This window comes from Pinus tabuliformis, chromosome 4_2 (assembly GCF_031772625.1).
Source record: "Pinus tabuliformis cultivar Carrire ecotype Pingquan chromosome 4_2, CPIR1, whole genome shotgun sequence".
Lineage (NCBI taxonomy): Eukaryota > Viridiplantae > Streptophyta > Pinopsida > Pinales > Pinaceae > Pinus > Pinus tabuliformis.
In genome coordinates this window covers 428,183,685-428,197,564 of record NC_142304.1, presented here as the reverse complement: position 1 = coordinate 428,197,564, position 13,880 = coordinate 428,183,685, and the positions used below count along the sequence as shown (strand labels likewise).

Here is a 13,880-nt window from a genome sequence, read left to right as displayed (position 1 = left end):
CATCCCAGATTAATCTTCTGTCTAGCATTCTGATCACTAAAATTTTGTAATGACTTGTTAGAATAAGACGGAATTGATGTTACGTCATTATTCTCTAAAACATTAATTTGTTGTCTACGGTTTGAATGGTCCTGATACACAGCTTGGTTGATTTGTCTATTCTCATGATTCGGATGTCGATATAAAGTTTTTAGATTTTCTTCTGGCGAAGATGTTGTTGAATTGGTTATGGAACATTCACTTGGGATGTCCATTGTTTGAACTGCAACATCTACGTGTGTCGTTTCTTCAACTGACTTGTCTTCTTGAGTTGTCATATTCACTGGATCGGTATTCGTTCCCTTATTTTCAACTTGAACTGTTGTGACTGGAGATTTCGATACTTCTTCTTGAGTGACTTGTTCCAACTTATCTTTTAATGCTTTCTTATCCTCCTTAAGTTTCTTAGTTTGATTGAGCAGACTTTGATTATGGTTTCTCAGACGTAAAAGTTCTTTGGTTTTTGATTCATCAACCTTATTTTCAGTGTTTTGAATTTTAAGTTTTTCATCTTTTAGATCTCTAATTTGTTCTAATAAATTTTTATTAAGTTTCTTTAAATGTAAATTTTCCTCTTCTTGTTCTGATAAGTGCTGCTTGAGTTCTTTCTTTGAGACTTTAGTCTTCTTCACTTGTGCCAGTAATTTTTCGACGTGCTCCTTGAGACGAGAAATTTCTTCATCCTTTTCCATTATCTCTTTGTAATGTATATCCACAAGATTTTCATGTTCGCGTTCTAACACTTCCTTGCTTTGTTGAATTTTGGCTATTTTGTCATTCTCTTGATCTTTTAGCTACACTTTCTCGGTACATTCAACTTTCGCGTTCTAACACTTCCTTGCTTTGTTGAATTTTGGCTATTTTGTCATTCTCTTGATCTTTTAGCTACACTTTCTCGGTACATTCAACTTTCGCATTCTAACACTTCCTTGCTTTGTTGAATTTTGGCTATTTTGTCATTCTCTTGATCTTTTAGCTACACTTTCTCGGTACATTGGATAACATCATTCTGTGGAAGTGATGATGGATGTAAAGAATAGAAGAAGGAATCCATCCTCTTTCTCTCCTCAGCCCGTCGCTCCATTATTGTAATAAATTGTTCTATATCTCTTGCGGTTGATTGTTTTTGTTCCCAACTCAGGGATTCCATATTTTTTCTTTTTCTTCACTTCTTTTATCTTTGTATGGATTTTTTTTTTTTAATAACTTCTTTTATCTCCCTTTTTTGTATATATATATTTCCAATATTCTCCCTAATATGGATTGTTAAAAACTTGAATACCCTTTTATTAAAAAAAAAATACCCCTTTATATTGTTGCCCTCTATATATGTATGTATTTCTTTATATTAAGACCCCTTTCAAAATAACTTTATTATCTTATAATAATAATAGTTTCACTTCTTTTTTTAAATAATAAATTGGTCCCTTTTTTTATATACTTAATTACTCCCTTGATAACTTTTTAATGTCACCCCACTTAATAAATATAAAAGTCACGTCTTTTCATATGACACGGTCACGATGTTAAAATACCATGGGCTATTACCATGGATTGTTTTTAAAACCTCCGTTAAAATGTTCTCCACGTAAAAGTAAAATGTATTCCTTTTGTTTTTTTTTCCTTGACTTTTTAAAATACCATGGGCAATTACCATGGGTTGTTTTTAAAACCATGGGCTTCTCCATCTAAAAAGTTTTAAATATACTTGGTATGAGATTTTGTATCCGTTTTGTTTTTTCTTGTACTTTATTTATTTATTTATTTACTTGTATATATATATATTTTTTGGTTAATTTTTTTATGGCCAAAGGTCAACTAGCGAATTTTCTTTTAATTTTAATTTTAATGGCTAAAGGCCTAGAAAAATGGAGAAAAGGAGAAACTCCCAAATTTTGAGCAAAATGCTTCAACTGTACGGCAACACGGTTGACGAATTTCGATAGCTAGGGACTTGGATCGGAGAACGAGATCTGTGCATCGGTTAAGCAACCTAGAGGATCGAAGTGCTCTGATACCAAATGAAGCAAACAAAGTTTCTTCTATAAACTAATTACTCCAAAAGACTTGGAATATCAAGATATCCATTAAGGATATAAATATTATATTTTAAATGTGTGAATAAGAATAAGAATGATTTACAAATGAGAACGAGAGGCTTGCTTATATATCAGGCAAGTGTCTCTTCATGAAGAGTCATGTCTCATTTAGACATGCGTCTTCAACCTAATTACTAATTAAGTAATAATTATTTATGCTCATTATCATTTACATTATTTTACATTATTTATATATAATTTATTCGTTACAATTGCTTCCATACATGCTTTGGATTTGTGAATGATTATATATTTTGAAAGCATTTCTTGAAAACAAATTTTATATTTTGCATATGATATCATATTTTGCTAACATCTTGTGTTTGATTGACAGGGTTACTTGTGTTTCAATTTGAAGCACTTCATTTTTCTTGAGCAAGTATCAGTTATTTTTAACGCAATATTGGATGCACTGGTTTTATATATGCTAATCTTTAATTCATGTGTTGATAGTTATTGAAGTTCATTTTATTTCATATTTCTCACATTATATTGCTCATAATCTCAAGTAACCCATTTCACTCTAACATCTCCTAGAAACCTCATATCCTTTTTAACTTAGTTTTCATTTAGGGACCACCCCCTTCAGCTAACCTAGGAGAGAGTTTAAACAAAGAGAGTTGGGAATGGGTGACAATTCCATCTCTTAGTTTTTTGACCAAACCACACCTTTTGGGGTTAAGGGCTTTTTCTCACTAACTTAGGTGTGTGTGACTAGTGACAACACAACCTCCTAGAACTTCACATGTGTGAGAGAGATAGAGCCCAAAAACAAGACATTTCGACCTTCTAGCTTCTCCTAGACCTTTGCTTTTCTTCTTCCTGCTTCCCAACTACAGATCGAATTCTTTCTTGATAGATTGAAGTTTGAACTTGTGAGTGTGTGTGAAATGAGGTGAAACTTCTTCTTTATATAGCATTCTCAAGGGGTCGAATTTCCTCTACGCCGACTTGTAACTGCCGGGACCGACTTGTGCTTTTGGAGTTTCCTAGACTTTCTAGACTAAAAAATAATTCTTTTTACAATTACAAATAGCCCGGAAGGGTTTTATAAACATGATGTTGACTCCTTGGATTCATGATAATAAATTCTAAGACCTAACAAACCCTAGAAGCACGAAGAACATGCTTTTACCTAGAAGACCATCAATAATGAGCATGAAACCCATGCTTTACAATAATAATTTTTTTCTTCTTCTCTTGTTTGTTACATAGGATACATATTGAAATGAGTACAACAATTATGAAGACTGAAACTAGTTACATTTTCAACTTTCCCTCTTAACTAGGGAGATATTCATAATTGTACAACCAACACAACATCATATCTCAAACTAAAGAGTTATCACAAGAAGAGTTGGATTGATAAGCCATACCGTAAGAATCATCATCATAATCAACACTGTTTCTGAGGCCTAACTAGACGAGCTCTTCTTTAATCAAGAGCATTATGCTTGGAGGCTTGACGTGTGATACCACACTACCTCTTCAAGGTACATACCCCATCCAAATGTCTACAAGGTATGTGTTGAAAAATGTAACTTGGTCCGGTCTTCATAATGACATGTGGAATTGTGATTTTATGTAATTGATGAAAAGAAGAAAAATAAAATTATTATTGTAATGCTTGTCTCATGGGTTTCATGAGCAAGGAATTTTATTTTTAGTAATGGCTTCTGTTGACCACTGGAGTGACACCTAATGATTATATGAAGACTCCATGCGCAAGGATGATCCAGAGGACACTTGTACCATCAAATATCATCAGTCAATAGAGTTTTCTAACTCTACTTCTATCTTCTCATCATCTTTTTTGTACCCATATTTCACACCCTGTGGGGAATTGTAATAAGTGATACTAGTAATGATGAGTTTTGAGTCTTTAACAAGCTTAAGATGTTGAGACTTGATCAACAAACGAGTACACCTTGGAGTGTTTTTTTTTATTTGGTTAATTATCTCTTTTTTTTAGAGGCGGATAATTTTCTAGGTTTTTTCACTCACTTTTTACCCCAAAGCTGGGTTGACGATTTGAAGGTTGAGCCCCTAACACATCTTAGTGTCTAAATTCGATGTATATTGCCATACTAGATCACACAAAAAAATTCGTGGAATTTGGCTAGGTCTAGGTAGTCATTTTCTTATTTTTTTAGATTTTCCGCATTGCGGAAATTGCTAATAAAATTGTATTTGTAATGTAATAAGTGATGTCTAGAGAAGTTGTATGGGGTATGAGTAATGAAATTTGCACCTCTCACCCTCAACTTTTTACTATGACACACTTTGATGGATTAAAAATGTGTTTTGAACCCTCAAAACCCACTTTTGCTAGGTTTAGTGAGAAATCTGACAATTAATTAAGCCATGAATTAAATAAATGGAGAAAAATAAATATCCACACATGCTAAATGTTGTGGAAATGATGGGAAAATTATGGGGGAGTTAAAGTGAAGTCCCAAAGTGATATGGACTTCTAAAATCAAGGAAATGACATGTGCTCAGATAAAATCGAATTTCTGGCATTAAATGAGAAAACTGCTTACTTGGAAATTCGAATTTGTGAAGTTAATGCACATTTGGGAGGATTTGGGAGAATATTTGGTGGAGATTTTTGTGGGAAATTGTCCCCACATGGGTTACCACCCATATACACTTGTTAATCCATCATAAAATTCAAATTTGGCACGTAAGGGAAGAAGAAAATGATGTCCAATTGCCAGAATTCGATTCAATTTTTACACTTGGCATTGGAGCTCCATTCAACAAATTCGAATGTATTTTTCGGATTGTTATCTCATGCCACTTGTTTAATTACTTCTACATTGGGATTGCCTCCCATAGTTCTATATAATACAGCCTTGAACTCTCATTTGGATAATATTGTTACTAGCTATTATGCTTGCGGAAACGTTGGTGCCTTGTACACTTTCAAAAATATCAATAAAGACTTTGGGGTTTCATTCATGAGGTGTTCCTCCTTTGGGAGTGTGATGAATTATTGATCATTGGTATAATTCCTTTTACTCATGCTTGATCTAATTTGTTTCCATATGCTCTTGTAGATTTGTTAATGTAGAGCTATCTTACATTGAGATTTGATTTATAAGTATGCTCTAGGTTTAAAATACTCTAGTTGGTTTTAAATAAATATTTAGAGTTTCTTATCATTGTTTATTGCTAAATCTATATGGAACTAATTCTTGATTGAAGTTTTGTAGAGGGAACATCTTGTTGGGATCACAAAATCAAGCATGAGGGGATGTCTTTGGAGAGACCAACCCACTCTTGATACATTCTTAAAGGAGCTCTCATTCGTTCTTTAAGCCTTCATAGTCTTATCTTACAAAGTGGTTTTGCAGGGGTTTTGGCACATAACTTGTACACAAGTCGAGTTCAATAGAGGGCTGCCCATTTTCCTCTCTAAGTTGTGGGCATTTGGAGGAAACTTTCACCTTGTTTCCCTTGCATAAGTTTTGTGAAATCTTGTCATTACTTTCGCAACTAACTAAATAAAAGTGTATTTGGCAACTGGAGCGAAGGTCTCCTCATAATCTATCCCTTCTTTTTGTGCATACCCCTTTGCCACAAACCTAGCCTTGTACTTCTCCACACTGCCATTTGCAGCATACTTGATCTTGTAGATCCATCGAGAACCTACAACTGACTTGTCCTCAGGCCTCGGCACCACCTCCCAAACATCATTCGTCATGATAGAGTTGTATTCTTCTACCATGGCATCTACCCATACTTGATGTTGTGTGGCTTCCTGAAAGCTAGAAGGTTCTGCAACATGAGCTACCAATACTTGATATTTGTCAGGCTGCTTGTGCTCTCTTTTGCTTGTCCTAGGAGCTTCAACAAAATCCTTTGCATCTCTCAATGTTTGACGAACCTCTTTGCTAGCTCGACCACTAGTATTGGGAGGTTCTACAAGCTCCTCCTCATCTTGTCCTTGCTGCTCCATTTGCTGAGATCTCACTAGATTTCCTGTTCCTAAGGAACTGCTAGTACTGGTTACTGTATTGGATCCCTGTGACTATCCTACTGGTGATCCCATTGGTTGTCCCTGTTGTTGGACCAATGGAGCTTTAGATGGATGAATCTGATCCCATGCAAGCATCTCACAAGATCTCTTGAAAGCTCGATCTTCCATGAGCTTTACGTCTTGTCTTACTACAATCTTCCTATTGCTAGGAATGTAGATCCTATATGCCTTAGAGGTGTCGCTATACCAAACGATAGACCCCTTTTCTGCAATTTCATCCAATTTGGTGCACTTCTCATCTGGCACGTGGCAATAAACAATGTTGCCATCCTAAAGTGACTCACTTCTGGCTTCTTCCCTGTGAAGAACCCTTCTAGCGAATATACACTTTCGTGTTACATGCTTCTGCCCATAGAAACCTGGGCAAATCCTGGTCATATAACATAGCTTTTGCAGCCCCAATTATGGTTTTTTTCTTCCACTCCTCTACCCCATTCTGTTGTGGATTATATAGAGTTGTCCATTCTCTTATGATGCCTTCCTTTGCGCAAAAATCTATGAAGTTTTTATCAATATATTCTCCACCATTATTTGAGTGAAGCACCTTCATATTCTTCCCTGTTGCATTCTCCACAAAAGCCTTAAACTCTTTGAAACAATCGAAGACCTCATCTTTGGTATTCAAGAAGTAGATCCAAGTTTTCCTGAAATGATCATCAATAAAGGTGACAAAGTATTCGACACTACTGAGAGCTCTGGTGGAAATCACGCCACAAATATTTGAATGTATATGTCCTAACATGCCATCTGCTCTGCTGTCACTTATGGGGAATGTTGCCTTAGCATACTTCCCAAGTACGCATCGTTTGCACACATCATCGTGTTCCGTGCCAAGTTATGGAACCCCTGTTACTATTTTCTTGAGCATCTTGAGTGCTCCATGGTGTAAATGTCCCATTCTCCTATGCCATAACTCATTCAGTTCCTTCCCACTGCTACTGTCATTGCCAATTAGTGTCATTGGAGAGTCGAGCTGCAATCTGTATAATCTGTTGCTTCGAACTCCAATCTGTCTTACCCTCTTCTAGCTTGAGTGTTTGACAAACACTTTCTTCCCTACGAAGTGGATATCATATCCCTTATCTTGTAGTTGGGATACTGAAATCAGGTTCATACCCAATCCTAGCACATGCAATACATCTGTAGCGCTGGTGCTTGCTCCTGACTCCCTCTGAAAATCGATGGTACCTCTCCCTACAAGAGTACACTTCGTTTTGTTTCCCATCGTAATCTGGAAGTCCATCTGCTCCTCCTTGTAGCTAGAGAAATATTCTCTAACTCTTGTCATATGATCTGATGGTCCACTGTCTATATACCAAACACCTCGTGACGTTGATCCTGACAAGCAAGCAAATTCGTCCTCAACCTGGAAGATAAATTTGAAGCCTCCTGAATGTCAATTTTGTCCTACTGAAGACTGTGTGCTATTCTTCTTTCCACCCGATGCTGATTCTACAACTCGAAACTACTGCAAAATCCTATGCGTCCAACCAGAAATTTGCTCAGCCAAAATCTTAGCTCATGTTGCTCCCTTTGATTGCTGGAATCACAATCTCGGGCAATTCGACTTTTTTGCCAACCTTCCATTGAAAATCAAATTTTCTGCCCCAACAATTCGGCCTGCTTGTCAATGAACAACGCAACCTCTAGGAATTTCGGCCTACTGCTCCCTCTAAGCAGCGAAATTCTTTCCTCTGCTTTTGAGCTTCCTGGTTGATCACTCACGCTCTGATACCATGTGAAAATTTCATCTATTGCAGTAACTGGAAATTATTCTCCTAATTGTTAATTTAATTTAACAATTTATTTGCACATACAAACAACGAATAATTCTCTACTACAATTTTCACCATAAAAATACTGTGGAAAATAAAATATTGGAAATTGAGAAATTCTAGCACACACAAAAATTTAACACAGTTGTTTTTGGACAATTGTCCCCGGAAAAACCCAACTTGGAAAACCGGTGCAACAAATGAGGGTTTTATTATTATTCTTCAGCAACAATTCTGAGTACAATAATTTAGATGCTCTACTGACAATCTAATCTGAGGAAAAATACTGGCAAAATTATTGTGAGAATTTTCTCTCACCCCATAGCTAATTTATGCCCCTGAAACTGCCTCCCTAGCCACACACAGATCCTTCTGCATCAACCTCTGCACAGTGCTTGCGCAGAACCTCTGGGAATTTCGTCCTACCTCTCACTGCCTCTCCAGAAATTGAAATACTTCCTCCTAAAATGCTGCTGACCTCCTCTACCACCTGCTAGTCACCCTCTGGCTTTATCTTCTTTGTTGAGTCTCTGCTATTGAGGAAATCGAATTGCCTGGGCAACTGAGTATCTGCACTGGTGTATTCTCCAACTGCCCATCAATCCCTTCTTATGTCTTCTTGTTGGGACTCCAATGGCCAAGATTAAATCTTAATCGATGGTTCAGATCATTTCTGGATCGACCTGTGTGAGTTTCTAGAGAATTATCACCTTGACTTAATTAATTATGATTAATTAACTAGTTTTCCTAAGTTTAGATTTAGGAAACATTAAAGAATTGGTTAATAATCTAATTAAGTCATTTCTACATGGAATTTTTGGAAACAATTTCTAGGTTTTGGAGATCTCATGCATTCTAGTCTCTTCACCAAATTTTGTGGCTAGAACACATATGATGCTACATAAACTAACACTAGACTCCTCAAGCTAGATGAGAAAGGTGGGCGTATCTCTCTATCGACCAATCTTATGCTTGTAAGTTAATTAATTAATGCAAGAGGCTACTCCTAAGATGCTAATGCAAAGTATGAGTTCTCTTAAGGTGAGATTATTAAGTTTTTTAATTACTTAATTACAATGATTTTCCTTTGATCCACAAATTTTTGATTATTTTCCACTTGGAGAGAAATTAATTTCTCTATAATTATGTTTTGACTCAAAATTAATTAATTTTCTTGCTTAGGATTTTTACTTAATTTTGCGAGAAAAATTAATTAATTGACACTATAGGGAATTAATAATTTTTCCACCCTCAAATATTTTAGCCAAGATGTCTAAATGAGGGACCATGCACAAATATTTTTTACATCAAATTATTACAATATCAACACTTGAAAGGGGAAAACACATTTAGACTCAGACCCTCAATAATTTACTCAATTCCACGACACAATATGATCTAGTATAAACCAAGTGTGTTTGTAATAAAATAAATTAGCCAAATGTGCTAAAATTATTTTCAAACACACTTTTACAAAAGACTCTATATAACACTAGGACTCACCTAAGACCTTGTCAAGGAATTCCATTGGTGTTCCAAACACAGTTTTACAAAAGACTCGATATAACATTAGGACTCACCTAAGACCTTGTTAAGGAATTCCACTCTAGCTTTGGGGTTTAAGCTAGAAGAAAAACTCTGTTGATTATCCATGTTTAGAAACACACATAATTCGTGAGGTTAAAAAATTTCCTAAGATGAAATCCTTTGCCAAAATCAAAGGCTTACCTAGCTGTTGTTACATAATTAAATGGTCATACTAGCATCATTTACAATACAACTTGCAGAAATTGGGTTTACAATGATATAATAGTGTTGGTTGATGACTTTGAACTTTGAAAAAAATTTCTTCACATATTTGTACTTTGCTTCCTTGGATTGTTGACAAAGTGTGGTCAACACCTTACAAAGGTAATATTTAGGGTTTTTGGCTATGGTATCAAAATATCCATACTCCTTTGCAAGACTTGGCTAATCTATCAATCCCATAGACTCCATGAACCCAAGGACTAGGCACTGGCCTTGTCATTTTTGTGATCAGGTTTTATCTTATCCATAAATTGAATTTCGCTGTCATTTCCTCTCTGTTTTTCAGCCCTTTGAAGGATAAATGACCTCACCTATGGCTTGGGGTGAATTTTCCTAGGATAGGAATTTTTGGTGGTGGAAGGATTCAACATCAAGGGTATAGTTGTTTGCCTCAAAATCAACCTCCTTGGTGGCTAATCTATCCATTATAAGCCTTGATTTCTCTTTCCCTAGCTAATTTTCCCTAGGAGAAAACCTAGTTTTGTCTAAGCTTCAACTTAAGGACTTCTTGGAGGTTTCAAGTTCCATTTGATTGCAAATACTCATTATTGGAAACCTTTTCCTTGGTGACTTGACTTGAGGATGCTCCATTTTGCATGCTATCAATCAAACCCTAGGTTTAGCGTGCCCTAGTTTGGTCTCTCTAAGGGATGCAAATTGCTTTGTTTTCATTGCTTGAACCTTTTGCTTAAGTTGAGCCATCCTTTAGAAGCCTATTGTGTCGCCTTAAACCCATAAGCCTAGAATATATCTTGTAGGTGACCTATATGTTGGGACTCCTCTCATTGGTGAAAATCCATAAAGAGTAGGGGGTAGTAGCTGTGATGACTATGGGCCATTACCTTAGTGTTGTCACTTGGTCTGGTGCTTGCCTTGTAGGGTACCCCTCTACAAGAACGGTTACATTTTGCGGCAACAGAGCTATTGCTTGTAATTCTATCATATCATACTCTCATATATTTATTCAATATATTATTTTTTTATTATAAATAGATATCGTTATATTATAAATATTTTGGATATCCAATTTGTGAGCTAGGTATAGTTGTTGATGTCACTGTGTCACATGCTTCTTAGAAGCCTACAAAGCAACTATAAACCTTCAAAGAGAAAAGTCTAAGAAGCATCATAATGATGCTTGCACTCACAAATGCCCCTTTGGATTGAGGGGAAATGTTAGATACCTAATCCTTAGGGATTGACATAAATTGTAAATATAAATGCAGGAGGAATATGAAGACTCATAGGTGGATAGGAAGAGTCCTTCGGACCTGTTGGAAAATGAAAACAAAGGTCAGTTCTACTTGTATTTATGAATGGCTCACTTTATTGAAATTCAATCAAGCATGGAGTTATTCCCTCTACCTAACAGTTTCAGCATTTGGATCATTGATTTGAATGTATGGTTGTGTTTGGACATAAGCACATTTGAGCATTCTTGGGCAATACTTGGTTTTGAACATCTGTTGAGAAACCATCGTGGTGATAAGCAAATTTCATTTTACTTGGTTATAAAGATTGTCACAACTCATTTCCAACAGTTTAAGACACTTTTATTGTTGATTCATGATTGATTGGGACACTAGTGTTATCTGGAGTAATAAACTTGCATGCTTAATCACTTCTCTCATATATAAGGAAAATTGGTCATTTGGTGATAAGATTTCATAATCAATTCAACATAATAAAACACTCACGGTTCTACAATCTGTAGTTCAATTGACTATAGAGATACCCCAGTAGACTAAAAAAATTTCCCACCTTAGCCTAGATTCAGAGGTAAGGTCACTGAGGTGATAGCTGGTGGCTTGCCTTGTGGTTGCTTGTAGGCTCTTCAATTTAGGTTAGGAATTTTCTTGTTATCCAGAGTTTGAGTGGTAACAATTTCCATTTAAATTCCTTATGTTAGCCACTAGAAATGTTGAAGGAATGTCATGTTTCTTAATTTGAAGTAGTTGGACTTTACATCTCATAGTAATAATCTTTCGTTCTTGATGTGTTTGATAATATTCTTTAGTAAGGGTTTTGAAACCATTTTCTGCTTTCTTGGACAGCCATATAAGGGTGCTGTAATTTGTTCATTTATATGTCAGTTTGCCCTTATTTCATGGGAAAGAGCCCATTAAATTAAAACTCATAGATCCAATTTGTCCAATACTAATCTTATGTGTGAACCTCACTTCTCAACCACCCAAAAAACTATAAAATCAACCTCTTCCTATGATTATTCACAAATTTGGAAATTAATAAAGTAAAACAGATTTTAGATTTGTTCTCTGAAGCTTCCTGTTTCATTTCTTCTGTTTATTATTTAGTTCGCTTAGGGTTTTTTAGGGATTCCCCCCTTGTGCCAGGGAGAGCCAGCCAAAACTGTGTCAAAAGCTCTACCATGGTGACATTGGGTAGCCCTTCTTTAGTGCATCCTAGGGTCGTTCTTGAGTTTTAGGACTTTTATCTTGAGAAGTAAGGGTTTGGGTGGCAATAGGCTCATATGCTCACCTTGTTGGTGTTTCTATGATGGGAATTTACTTGTCATCATGCTGTAACTCTTTTGTTCCATTAAGTAATACATGTTGCATTTCTAAAATAAATGATTATTCAGGCTAGCTAGCAGAGATGTGAATGGCTATCATCTGTGATTCTGTCCCATCTTGTTGATGTGGTATGGAATGAGAATAGCATTGTGTATCATGAAAAATGGAATTCAAATTATTCATTTGTTTGTTGTAGATATTGCTTGTTCTGATGCTATGGATATCTTGAACCTTTTTTTTCGTTCTTCTGGTGCTTTCCGTGTTCATCCTTCTTCAACACTTATCTATAGTATTTCTCTTACTTTTGATTGCTTTGTCAAATGGGTCAAATAAACTTTTTGTAATATCCCATTTAGATAAAATTTAAAGAATTCTGGGACACTATAATATTCCTGTTTATTTAATTGATCAATCTTTCCAGAAATTCTCCACAGTAGAGTACACCATGAAATTTTACCAGGAACACAATAAAGTCGTACAATAAAATTGTCTGTGCTGAAATAACTCATACAATTGCAACCCAGAAAACTAGCAATAAATTGCTGCAAACCCCAGCGAATTTTCATTTATTTAACACTGTGAAGAGATTACATTAATAAATTGCAGGAAAACATGGCAATTGAATTAGCTAGAAAATAACAGAAATGATGGCCTCCAAACATCTGCTGCAATACTGATTCTGGCTGCCCAAACTAGAATTGGAACTGATAAACACACATGAATTCTAAAATGAATTTACCAAAGATTGGTAGAGAAGGGTTTTCATCCAATCTCACCAAAGTACCCAAGGGTTTTTGTCCTAGGGCTCACTGAAGCTGAGAACTATGTTCCCAAAACCTCTCCAACAGAAAATACTCCAAATCCTCGATGATACCAAGTGACTTGCTCCCCCTCCTTTTTAAATATTGGATGAATCTCTCTCCAACCTTCTGGAAGCACTTTATTTTATTATTTTATTCCCTCTCTAAAAGCTTCTCCCTTTTATTTTATTCAAGTGACTTATTATTTTATTTTATTTTATTTAAGTCGTTTTTAATTTCGGAAAATGGTAAATCTGCCTTTATGATCCCTCTGACCACTGAAAGTCACTTTTCATCATTCCATCCTGTAGATCTCTTCATTCCGGTTCCAACGGTCTATTACACTAAGGTGTTTCTTCAAATAATCCTACCCAAATGACACTTTTAGCGTATTTAATTAAAATATGCTAATAATATCCCCGTTTTACGGGAATCGTCGGAATGCAACAGAACCAAGAACGAACTGAGCGGAACTGACCATAATGATGAAATACAGTGAGGGAACCCCATCGGACCCCATAAAACTTCTCCAAACTCCGGGCACACTGATGATGTAATCTTGCTCCTGTGATTTGACAAACAACAACCCTCCCTAACTGCATCATAAGGGAAACCAGAAAATGGGGATATTACACTTCTCCTTATTGTATTTATCTTGATTCAAACAGCATGCATGGACAGAATTTCTAATTTTTTATGCACTTATGCTCCAAATGACATTCTTATGCCTTCCTTTGAAGGAAACAGTCTTATGATTCCAATTTTTGTTGGCCAAAATA

At 35.8% G+C, this 13,880-nt stretch overlaps 1 protein-coding gene across 1 annotated transcript in view; it reads left to right on the top strand.

The window, feature by feature from the left end:
• Positions 1-13,880, top strand: part of LOC149169788 (Metallo-hydrolase/oxidoreductase superfamily protein) — a 388,346-nt gene that overhangs the window by 176,253 nt on the left and 198,213 nt on the right. The window lies entirely within an intron of this gene.